The sequence below is a fragment of the Pinus tabuliformis genome, chromosome 9 (assembly GCF_031772625.1).
Source record: "Pinus tabuliformis cultivar Carrire ecotype Pingquan chromosome 9, CPIR1, whole genome shotgun sequence".
Taxonomy (NCBI): Eukaryota; Viridiplantae; Streptophyta; class Pinopsida; order Pinales; family Pinaceae; genus Pinus; species Pinus tabuliformis.
The window spans coordinates 981,312,886-981,325,652 of NC_142307.1; positions in this window are offsets into that span (position 1 = coordinate 981,312,886).

Genomic DNA, 12,767 nt, shown 5'->3' on the forward strand with positions numbered 1-12,767 from the left:
TGATGGTTTAACTGATGTTGATAACTTTTTGGATGCATTCGAGAGAGAAGTGCCAGAGAAGCATCGCTTCCAGGCCTTGGATTGGGCACTACGCGCTATGCCTGTGAGATGGTGGGGCATGCACAAGGACAGTTTTGATGATTGGTGCGTGTACAGAAAGATGATGAGAGTGTGGTTTGGTCACCCACAAGTGCGGCTAATAAAGAAATATGATGGGAGGAATGACCCGCGCAATCACCTGGCCAAATGGACGAAGGTTTATGGAACGAAGCCTCAGCCTGAATGGGTGCACCTGTTTTGTCATACTTTGGATGTAATACTGTTGAGTCTTGAAAATGTCATTCATTTCCATTACACTTTCACTATTATGTCCATTATATCACCTCCATTTCACCTCCATTTCATTACTATGTCACCACATTCATCCCACTTTCATTACCATTGGGCCACCTTTATGTTTTTCCAATATTTATTATTTCTAAGCCTTTTAAGTGAATTTGTGGTTAAACATTAGAAAATAATGTGCATATGCTTATACCTAACAAATGGGTTGAGATTGTTGACATGTGTAGGTTTAAAGGAGGCTTCTAGAAGACCCTTATGTGGCACCCCAAGGCCAAATTCGAATTTGAGTGGAAAGAATCATGGGATCATGAGGATATGTGTCACATCTCCTAATTGTATTGTAACTCTAAAAAGACATGTGTCTTATCAGTTCCTATTTTGATTAGGACTCTAGAAGTAGAGGGAGAGATTCATGGACTATCATTAATGAGATGGCTCTCATCTTTTTGTATAAATAGGAGATCTCTCTCCTTCATTTGTTAGTCTTTTAGTCCCTAGTTCTTAAGTTTGTAGTTCTTCCTTGATGGCTTTTGAAAGCTTTGGAGAACTTTGTTGTACTTTGTACTTTTGAAGAAATTGAATAAAGCTTTGATGTTCTCAACATGGAAGGAGATTTGAAGTAGATGTCATGAAGCATATTAGAATGTAAGGTAGAGTAGATTTCATTTTGTAAATATTGCTTTGTAGAATGTAAGGTAGAGTAGATTTCATTTTGTAAATATTGCTTTGATTTCATTATGTTATTTAATTGCTTTCAAGTTTGATAGATTAGATTTTTCATTCATGCAATTTTAATTCATGCAAGTTTGTTTAATTTTGCTTTGATTTCATAGGTGGTAGAGGGCCCCTGCCTTGTATAGTTGTCATTTAATTTTGCATTTTATTTTTCTCATGTATATTAGCTGTACATGACAAAGTTGTTTTGATTACTGTTGTTTTACATTTTTCTTATGTATATTAGCTGTACATAAATTGCTTTCAAGTTGATTGTAGATTAGTGATGCACATAGCCTTTTAATGACTAGTGACATGATAGAATCATCTTGTCCTTTTGCTGAAGCAGCAAGGATACTGGGTCTCATAGTCACTAGCTCATTGTTTGGTTATTGCATTTTATTTTGATTGAACTAATGACATGATAGAATCATCTTGTCCTTTTGTTGAAGCAGCAAGGATACTAGGTCTCATAGTCATTAGCCCATTGTTTGGTTATTGCATTTTATTTTGATTGAACTAGTTGTATATTTACACTTTTGTTTAAATACTAACTCCATCAATAACATGTTTTAAGTTCTTTTGAAGTGCTAAGTTTTGGAAGTTACCATTAGGGACATAAGGCCTTGTCTTGAAATCTTTATCCATACTTGTCCTTTAAAAGTACTCTTAAGACCTTAGAATATGATTTCCATTTGCATTAGACACTTTAGGAAACTAACAAGAACAAAACCCCAAAAACAACATAAACTATAAAACAACGAAGTAAGAGAAAGGTTAGTTAAGCACATATGGTGCACCACACTTCATCAGTTTACGATACCCGGATTGATAATTTATGTAGAGCAATTTAAGACGTTAAATTGACTAGACAAATACCGATGAACTGGTACTTGGAGACAGAGCTCCGCCATGGCACTGAAGAATGGGACCTTTTGCAATAGGGATTCTTACTGACGTTTAACTTTGAGGATGGGTTTGAGAGTATTAACAAAGTAGTGCAGGAAGTTAAGGCAACAATTTTTAGAGTACCGCAGGACCCCTTGGACTTAATTCAACCAGATTGGACCACCCAGTTGAGGCACGTGCTAGAGTGCTACAACGTGACTATCGAAGAGGAGGATGAGAACCCGAGGAACATTAACATCCTAAAGACTGAAGGTCACCATGAAGTTGAAGAACCACAAATTGAAAATCCAGATATCACCGCGTCGCTAAAAGCAAAACAAGTGAACATTGGGACAGAGGCAGAGCCGAAATTTATAAAGATTGGGGACTACTGGGATGACGCAACAGTAGATACGGTTTCTGAATTGCTCTGCAAATACTAGGACTTGTTCCCTACGAAGTTCTCAGACCTAAAGGGGATAATAGGAGACCTGGGGGTGATGAAAATTACGTTGAAACCAGACGCGAAGTCGATCAAGCAGAGGCCTTACCACCTCAATCTGAAGTATAAAGAAAGTGTCCGCTTAGAGTTGGATAAAATGCTTGCAGCGGGCATCACTGAACCAGTGGAAGAGTATGATTAGGTAAGCCCAATGGTAGTTCAGGACAAGAAACAGAAGGATGAAATAAGGATATGTGTAGATCTCAGGAAGTTGAATGACACCTACGTACATGATCCCTTTCCAACTTCGTTCACTGACGAGGTGTTGGATAATGTAGGAGGACAGGAGGCATATTCGTTCATGGATGGATTCTCGAGGTACCATCAGATCAAGATCGTGTTGAAGGATAGAAGTAAGACGACCTTCGCCATGGAGTGGGGGTGCTTCCAGTATACAGTAATGCCTTTTGGGTTGAAGAACGCATTGATGATCTTTTCGCGCGTGGTCATCGTGGCGTTCAAGGACTTCATTCACAAGTTTTTGGAGGTATACTTCGATGATTGGATGGTGTTTGGGTTGGTAAAGCGCCACGTAGCTAGTCTACGCTTGATGTTGGATACATGCCGAAGGTACCAGATCGCGCTCAATTTGAAGAAATGCTTGTTCTGTGTCCCTTTTGGGATCTTGCTGGGTCATGTGGTATGTAGACAAGGCTTGATGGTAGACCCTGCTAAGATCGCAGTTATAATCAATTTGGAGGCACCAAGAAGTGTGAAACAGCTACGCGCAACATTGGGGCATATAGGGTACTATAGAAAGTTCATTAAAAGCTATGCCCAAATTACCGCACTAATGGAGAAGTTGCTAAAGAAGGATGCCATGTTCTATTGGAATGAAGAATGTCAGAAAAGCTTAGATGTGTTGAAGGAAAAGATGGTCACCACGCCGATCCTAGTCTTCCCGGATTGGAAGAAGGAATTTCACGTGCATGTGGACGTGTCATGTATTGCGCTCGGGGTAGTACTGACACAGGCCGGTGAAGGAGAATTGGATCATCCTATAGTGTTCGCAAGTAGGAAGTTGTCTAAAGCTGAGAAGAATTATTCAACAACAGAGCGCGAAGGGTTGGCCATGGTGTACGCACTCCAAAATTTTAGACACTACTTGCTAGGCGGACACTTTAAGATGTATACAGACCATTCTGCATTGAAGTACTTGGTGAACAAGCCTGTGTTGGGGGGGAAGATATGCAGATGGCTGTTGTTGTTTCAGGAATATGATTTCGAAGTTATTGTGAAGCCAGGATGATTGAATGTCAGACCGGATCATCTGTCACGCATTGAAACAGGAGAGGAGCCCACTAATTTGGAGGAAGGATTGCTTGATGCGCAACTCTTTACAGTGCGTGTCGCGGACAATCACTTTGTAGATATCATACTCTTCCTGACGATGGGGATGACTCCAAATGGGCATATTAGTCAACAAAAGAAGGAGCTAGTGGTGTGTGCGGCAGACTTTTATGTCATTGTAGGGAATTTATATAAAATGGGCTTAGATGAAATTCTGCAACGTTATGTACCTGACTTTGAACAAAACAACATCCTTGCTGAAGCTCATGGAGGAGCCGCGGGAGGACATTATGCAGGAAAAGCTACAGCACAGAAGATTTTACACGCTGGGCTATGGTGGCCGATGCTTCATAAGGATTCAAAGGATTATTGTAAGGCATGTGATGCATGTCAGAGGACGGGTAGGCCATCATGGAGGGATGAGCTGCCTCTGAATCCGCAGATGTCATTACAGCCGTTCAAAAAGTGGGTGATTGACTTTGTAGGACCAATTCAGCCTCCAGGAAAGAAGACGGGTGCACGGTACATCATCACCGCGACTGAGTATTTGACCAGATGGGCGGAGGCGCAGCCTGTAAAGGACTGTACAGGGGCAACAACAACAAAATTCCTCTTTGAGTATGTGCTGACTAGATTTGGTTGCCCGAAGATTTTGATGAGCGATCACAGTACACATTTCCTTAATGAGATGATCAGCGCGCTGACGAAGGAGTTCCAGGTTTATCATCAGAAGAGTACACCATATCACCTGCAGGCTAATGGGATGGTGGAAGCGTTTAATAAGATATTGGAGAATGCGCTGACGAAGGTCTGCAATGCACAAAGAAATGACTGGGATGTGCGCGTACCTGCAGTGCTATGAGCTTACAGGATGACTTGCAAAAATCCAAACAAACACCTTTCAGGCTGGTTTATGGTGTAGAAGTTGTGATGTTGATGGAGTACATTGTACCTAGTCAGCGCATAGCGGCATTCACAAGAATGGCGGATCGCGGAGCCCTGGAAGAAAGGCTCGCGCAACTGACAGAGCTGGAAGAAGATAGGTTTTTTGCTAGATTCCATTAGCAAGTTCAAAAGGAGTGCAAAAAGGCATGGCACAATCGGCACATCAAACTGCGCACCTTCAAGGTAAATGATTTATTGTTATTATATGACAACAAGTTTGATAAATTTCCAAGAAAATTTCAGATGCATTGGCTCGGGCCCTATGTCATCAATGAGATTATCGATGGTGGAGAAGTTTAGTTGGTGAAGTTAAATGGAGAGCCATTTCCAAGGAAGGTGAATGGCAGTCAATTGAATCCGTACACCAACGATCCAGCCAGATGACTATGTGGTGGAAGCATAGTCTTAGCGCTCTAGGAAGCTGAAAGGAGGCACAAGACTATAAACTACATTGCCTGGGTTGTAGAGTTGCGCGACTAGGGAACTGCGCGGAAGGGAGGAATGTCACTGTATCAACAAAAGCACAAAGGGAGTTGCGCTATAGGAGAGACCGCGCAGGGCAGCTAGAAAGTGACTGTTATGGTCACTGTTCATGAGTTGACAGTGGAAAAACAGCTAAATGGAGCGGGGGGCAACATTTAAGTTGGAATTTAAGAGCGATATCTGTGAAAATTTTTCGCCAGTCTAGAATTTATGAGTGGATTTTTGGGGGAATGGTCGGATTCAAATTCGAATTTGCCTATAAATTACAGATGGCTGCCCAACGAAAAACACTTTTCATTCTGAGAATTGAGGTGTTGAGATATCAGGCGCGCATGAACCCTAACTATTTCGAGGCTTTGGTGGCTAGTTCAGTATTTGACAAGTTTCCTAAAGCAACCCAGGAGCTTATTACTGGATTCATGTCGGCGCCCGTGGAAACCACAAGTGTTGGAGGATCAATGGCATCTGAGGGAGCTGCCTCGGAGGTTGTGAGTGCGGAAATGCCTACGGAAGTGCCAAAATCACAAAGGTTGCCTAGGCCAAGGCCTACGCTGCCCAAAGAGGGTCCCAAGACAAAGAAGGATAAGTAGAAAGCAACACAGTCGGTGCATGAGTTGCCAAGGAAACACCAGAAGAAGGAAAATCCCACTGCGCAGGAGAAAGGCAAGGTGGTAGATTTAGAATCTGAGGAGGGCGCTGAAGATGTGGATATGGGTGCAGAAGACATTGACATAGAGGGTGTAGACCCTATCTCAAAGCTACCCGAGTACATCCCTCCCCGCCAGGGTAAGGTGAAGGTCCCGAAGGACCCAGATGCGGGGAAATTTTTGCTAAATACCTCATTGCTACTCAACTAGATCACGTTGAAGGGTTGTGCTTGGCGCACATTCTTGGTCTTAAGCTGGAGGATTGGGACTTGGCGGACATAGAGCGATTCCCCCACATGGCGACTGAAACCTTTATGACCCATGTGTTTTATAAGGATTCTGGTGTCACCGTGCTGGAGTCGCGGCGGTGGATAAAGGGGGTGGACAAGGTAGGACTGTTAAACCTGCTATGGGTGCCACATTACCACTATGCACCCATAACCCTGATGGTGATCAAGAAGTTTCTATGCTTAGTGCATAATGGGTGCCTATGGTTAGGAGAACCGATACCCATCACAGATATGTTGATCCATAGGGTCACATCATTACCACATTTAGGGTTGAATTCGGCCATGGAATTTGGCGGAAAGACGAGTGAGTGTGACCTCGCTGTAAGAATGAAGTAAAAATTAAAGCTCTCCAAGAAACCACACGGGTACTCAATTGTCAGCATAATCGACCCCATAGTTAAGGTCGCCACCCAGATTTTGGCTGGGAAAATCATGAGGAAGTGTCGCACAGATGAAGTGCCGACACCTGTTGTGTCATTAGCGGCCTAGTCCGTGAAGGGCGTACAATTTAATTGGGAATGCTACCTCTGTGGGGAATTCCTCGCAAACTGCATAGAAGAACAAGATGAGAGTAAGACCTTCCATTATGCCTATCTCTTACTCTCAATTGTGTTGGTCGCATGGAAATTACCGGAGGACAGCCAGTTTCCTTTGATCGCGTCAGATCTACCAGAAGTAGCGAAGTTTGCTTTGCTCTAGGCCACCAAGGATGCTGTGAGGGTCAGGGACGCGAAAATATTTTGGGTGTTGATGGAGGCAAGCATCCGCGCCGCAATCAACTGTAAGTCGAGGCTATCCCCAACTATCTTTGAGAAATTGTTAGGATATGTGGAGTTTAAATCGAACTTCCACTGTGTCTCCATCTGGGCGCGGAAGGACCCTGAGAAAAAATAGTATGATCTTCCATACCTGGCAACGGACGATGCAATTGCAGCGGTCCTAGAGAGTTGGCCATTAGAGTGGCGCACGACGTCAAATATGTAAACTATGTCTAGTAAGTCTACCGCAAAGCAGAAGAAGGAAGAGGCTCGGCTGAAGATGCAGTAGTTGACCGACAGAAGGAAAAAGGAAGTTGAAGAAAAAGCTAAGGCAGAGTGCACTGCTAAGAAGCAGGCCGAAGAGGAGGAAGACCGCGACTCTGACAAAAGTCAGAAGTCTCCTTCACCGCAGACGGAGGAAGATGAGAAACAATCAGGACAGGGAGGTGCCAACCCGAAGACTACTCCATTTCGGGTTAAGCACACTAGGGAGCACGAAAAATTATGTCTGCTAAAGAAGTCCAAGGCTAGAAAATCATCACTTGACCCGATCACTTTGACTAAAGGTGATATGAACGATATCGAGGACATAGTGAGGAACACAACCGTGGAATTGCTACAACAGTTCGAGCAGCAGCAGAAGCAAGCCTTGGTCGCCATTCAAACGGGTCTGTGTAAGCTGCAGATCCAGGCCACTCAAGTGCAGACCAGTGTGGGACAACGCAATGCGGCATCAACTAGCTTGGTGCCTGAGACCTCAGATGTAGTGGAGCTGGTCCACTCCTTAGATCCTCGGGCCGTCGTGCTGCCAGACGGAGCATTAACTATAGAAGTGGAAGCTGACAAGGCCACCATCAGCACCCTCAAGTAGGTTGGGTTGAACTCGGTCGCGCTGCCAACTGACGTCCTTTACACCCTACAAGACAGTGTGATCATGGAACTTTGAGCCAGAGAGTAGTGCACACTGAATGTCATAAGCGAGCAGAAGGTCAACAATGCCCAGATGTTCATAGAAAAGAATTTCGCACTTGATCTCATTAAGAAGATCACAGAGAAGAATGAGCGCACCACAGCTATGGCAGCTAAGGTCTGCAGAACCATTCCAGAGCTAAATATCCCAGAGGATGTGCCAGTTGACACAAGAATTCAGAAGCTCATTGTGGGTCTGCGCAACGCAAGGACGAAGTTGGCCAAGGTTTAGTTTGAGCTAAACCTTAAGATCATGGAGCTCGTATGGAGGGCCCAACCTTCGACTCCATCGGAAGTCAGAGAGCAGTATGAGGCAGTTGTTAAGGATGTAACTGTTGTAGTAGAGGCCGTAGTGAAGGAGTGCACTACGCTCTTCGAGCAGTCGCTCGAAATAGTTACCAGCCTATAGGAAGATCCCAACGTATAGTGGCTAGAAACATAAGTAAGGGAACTGCAATAGAAGTACGATGAGGTCAAAGCGATGTCGCACACTATCACCATCGCAAAGAGGCTGGCGAAGCTGTAGGAAGCGAAGGCACTAAAGGAACAGCTAGACGCAGCACAATGCAAGGAGGCAGTACTGAAGGCCAGGTTAGGGCCTTGGCTAGATGAACCATATATGCTCACAGCCTCTATGGAAGGAAAATTGGCTAGTTTGCAAGCAACGCAGCAGAAAATATAGGCAAATAGCATCGGACCAGCGATGGAGCAGTTGGTCGAGCAAGCTAAGCAGGCAGCAACGCAGTGTACCGTCGAGGTTGCAGTAGTATAGGTGGAGCTGGGAGGTCTTTGCAACAAGATCTCCACGCCATCAGATTAACTTGGGGGTGAGTCACCTGATTTGTATTGGGGGACTGTTGGGAACGGGTCCCCTAGGGTCAATTTTGGGGTTAAAAGCCCAAGTTTTGGGGTTAAAGGCCCAAGTTTTGTATAAAGAATGTAAAGTCTCTGCATTTTGTGGTCGCGGAGCGTGAAGATGTAAAGAGTCATCAAGGGTCTCCGCCCTTAGTTTATGTAACTTGTGTCGGCTTTATGAGATCCACCCTTGGTCTACGGACCATGGGATTGTATAAAAAGGGAAGTCTTAGAAGAGTCTAAGGGAGTCTTAGTTGATAGTTGATGTTGATGAATGTAATGGGTCTATGAGAGCTAAGAGTGAAGAGTCTTAGCGTAGGAAAGAGGCTATGTAGCTGAGTGCGCAAAGGCCTAGGGTAGAAGTCTGTAGCTGAGTGCACGGACCCCTGCAGCTGTGTGTGCAGGGTAGTCAGAGTTTGTAAAGGAGATTTGAACATCAATAAAGAGAATTATTCTAGAAATACCTGTGTATGAGCTATTTTACTTCTGTTATGAATGTATGCGATTATGTTATGTTGAATACTGGGTTTATCATTTAATGTTGTATTGATGTGTGAATCTATGTGTTTTAATTTGTTATATTAATGCAAGTAAGAATATAGGTTTACGCGTAGATAATCATAATGCATGTTGAAGTTATCCACCACTTAAGCTAATCTAGGTAAATACAGTAGTAAGAGTAGTCACAGAGGTGTGTAAGTGTCTGAATTGCATATTTAGGGTACGTGAAGGACGATCGCAGGCCTTCACAAAGGTCTCAAAGCCGAATAAGAGAAGTATATCGAGAAGCCATAAAGGGCTTATCGGTCTGCGTGAAGGAAGGGTTAGCATATAAAATGACATCACTACCATCTCAGGGTGCACAAACATGGTTCCTGCATCCCCCCATACTACTTCAGGTGAGACTTCAGTCCGCGTTTCGCGGATTGATGCCGAAAGGGCCAGTAGTGTAGGGATTTTCTTGGCTAATTAATGATGAACCTGGGTCAGGCCCCATCAAGCCAACAGGGAGCCAAAATAACATTATTTCAACAGAGGTTGTGAAGCAGCTGGGCCTACTGACCACAACACACCCGCAGTCATACACCATCGGGTGGCTTCACCAAGGGCGAGATCTTTGCGTCATCAACAATGTTGCCTTCCCTACAACATCAAGCCCTTCACAGATGAGATATTATGTGATGTTGTTCCTCTCGAAGTTTGTGATGTATTATTAAGACAACCATACTTGTGGAAGTGACATATTGTGTATGAGTCTAGGCCCTGCATTGTTATTATTACTTTGGGCAATAAGTTGTATGGGATACCAGAGGTAGTGCCACTTACCACCATCTCCTTGATCAATGCGAAGCAATGCAGTAAGATCATTTCCTAGAATGGGAAATTTGTTTTCCTTATGATTCGCCCTTAGGGAAAGAAGAATATTGTGGCCACAACCTCCAGACTAGGCTCCTTACTATGGCAACAACAGATGGACAAGGTTGTGGAGGAGTACAGGGACATCTTCCCCTCACCCACAGGGGTACATCTACACAGTCGGGTCAAGCACTCCATTGATTTGACCCCAGGTGCGTCATTGTCAAATGGGTCGATCTATTGATGCTCTGTTCAAGAGAATGATGAAATCAAGAGGCAAATTCAGGAGTTGTTGTAGAAAGGGCACATTAGGCCAAGTTCATCACCTTGTGGGAGCTCGATCATGTTGGTACAGAAGAAGGATGGGACCTGGAGACTTTGTATTGAATATCACGTGATGAACAAGATCATCGTCGGGAATAGGTATCCATCCCATAGATTGATGACCTTCTGGACCAGCTCAAGGGGGCCAAATATTTCAGCAAGATTAACTTGAAGTCTGGGTATCACCAGGTACCAATCGAACCCTCTGATGTGTGGAAGACTGACTTCAAATCCAAGGAGGGCCTTTTTCGAATGGTTGGTCATGCCTTTTGGGTTGATGAATGCCCCTACAACCTTCATGAGGTTGATGGAATACACCTTGTGACCCTTCACCAACTCATTCGTGGTGGTGTATTTGAATGACATCTTGATCTTCAGCTAGAGTTGGGAAGAGCACCTTCGCCATATTCGACATGTCCTCCAAACCCTGCGACAACACAAACTGTGTGCCAATTTGGAGAAATTCACTTTGGGCATGACCCAAGTTCAATATCTAGGGTACATCATTGACAAGCGGGGTGTGCATGTGGACCTAGCTAAGATACAAGTCATTTGGGATTGGCTATCCCCAACCACTCTAATGGAGCTTCGCAACTTTTTAGGTATTGCAAATTTCTACCGCAGGTTCATATTAGGGTTCTCTCATATCACTTGGTCTTTGAGTCAAGTCACTAAGGGCGAAGTGAAAGAAAAATTCTTCTGTTCTGAATCCCAATAGAAGGTGTTTTCTAAGTTGAAGCATCGCCTCTGCTCTACACTAGTGCTCACATTACCAGACCAACAACAACCATTTGAGATTGAGACATATGCATCTGACTATGCTATTGGTGCAGTCCTTACTAAGTAAGGGCATCCAGTGGCATATCATAATGAGAAACTTTGAAACACAATCTGAAAGTATCCCCCCTAAGACAAGGAGATGTATTCCATTGTGCAAGTCTGCCGACAATGGAAGCATTACATTTTGGGGAGGGAAATAGTCATCCACCGGCCCCTATAGTTCATACAGACACAAGGGAATTTTCAAAATGACTGCCATAAAAATTTGTCCACATACTTGCAAAATCTCTATTTGAACATTAAGTACAAGAAGGGCAACAACAATAATGTTGCAGACTGCCTCAACCGATCGCTAATCGTGGCGCTAACCATTGTGCTCGACTCTTCTGGGCACGAGACTTTGGGGTGGCCACATATGTACAAGAGCGTTCCAGAATTCGGCAACACATTCTAGACGCTCCTAGAAGGCAAGAAACTTCCAAATTTTCACCTCCAAGATACATTGTTATGTCATCTAGGACACTCTATGTTCCTTCAAGCAAGTATGCCAAGATGACTTGGGAGGCACTATTTTCAGGTCGATGGACACTTTGAAGTAGAGAAAACAGTGGCAGTGCTGCAAAAGTATTTTTATTGGCCAAACCTTTGATAAGATGTTGGGAAGTACATCAGATCCTGCACTGCCTGCGCCATTGCTAAACTGACCATCAAGAAGCAAGGCATATATACTCCTTTTCCTACTCCTCGTCAACCTTTGGAATCCATCTCCATGGATTACTTGTCAGACGTCCCTTCTACTAAGCATGGCAATGACTGTGTTTTCGTGGTCGTCGACAGATTCTCTAAGATGGCCATTCTGGCAGCCTGCAAGAAGAGTATCACAATAGAAGCCACTGCTAAGCTCTTCTTTGAATGAGTATGGGTACACTTTGGGATCCCATAGTCCATTATCTCAGATTAGGACAGAAATTTCCTAAGTACATTTTAGTCAAGTCTCTGGTTGATTCTGGATACCGAGCTCACTAAGACCACAAGTTTCCTCCCCCAAATTGATGGCCAAATAGAAGTCATCAACAGGATGATCGTACACATTATGTGCATGTATAACTCGAAGCTTCCAGACACATGGGATGAAAGCCTCCCTTATGTCCAACACAGCTACAACAGATCTCTCCATAGCTCAACTGGCCACAGTGTCTTTCAGGTGGGGTTGGGATTCCAACCACTATGTCCCATTGATGTGGCCATACCATTTGCAAGTTCGACCCATGTCCAGTTTGAAGTTGACAGTGCTAACAACTTCATTGAGCACATCCATCACATTCACCAATAGGTCCATGACATATTGGACAAAGCCAATGCTAAGTACAAGCAATGATATGATCAACACTATGTGCCACACAAGTTCGAGGTTGGCGACAAAGTTTGGTTATATTTGTAGAAGGAGCGCCTCGGTGGACCCCACTGTAAGCTTCGGCTACTCTGATATGGGTTATACACCATCACCAAGGTTGTAGGGGACAATGATTTTGAGTTCAACATTCCACCATTTCTTGGCTTGCACCCAATGTTCAATGTGGACCGCCTTCGACCATACTTTCCACCATTACTGGACACACTC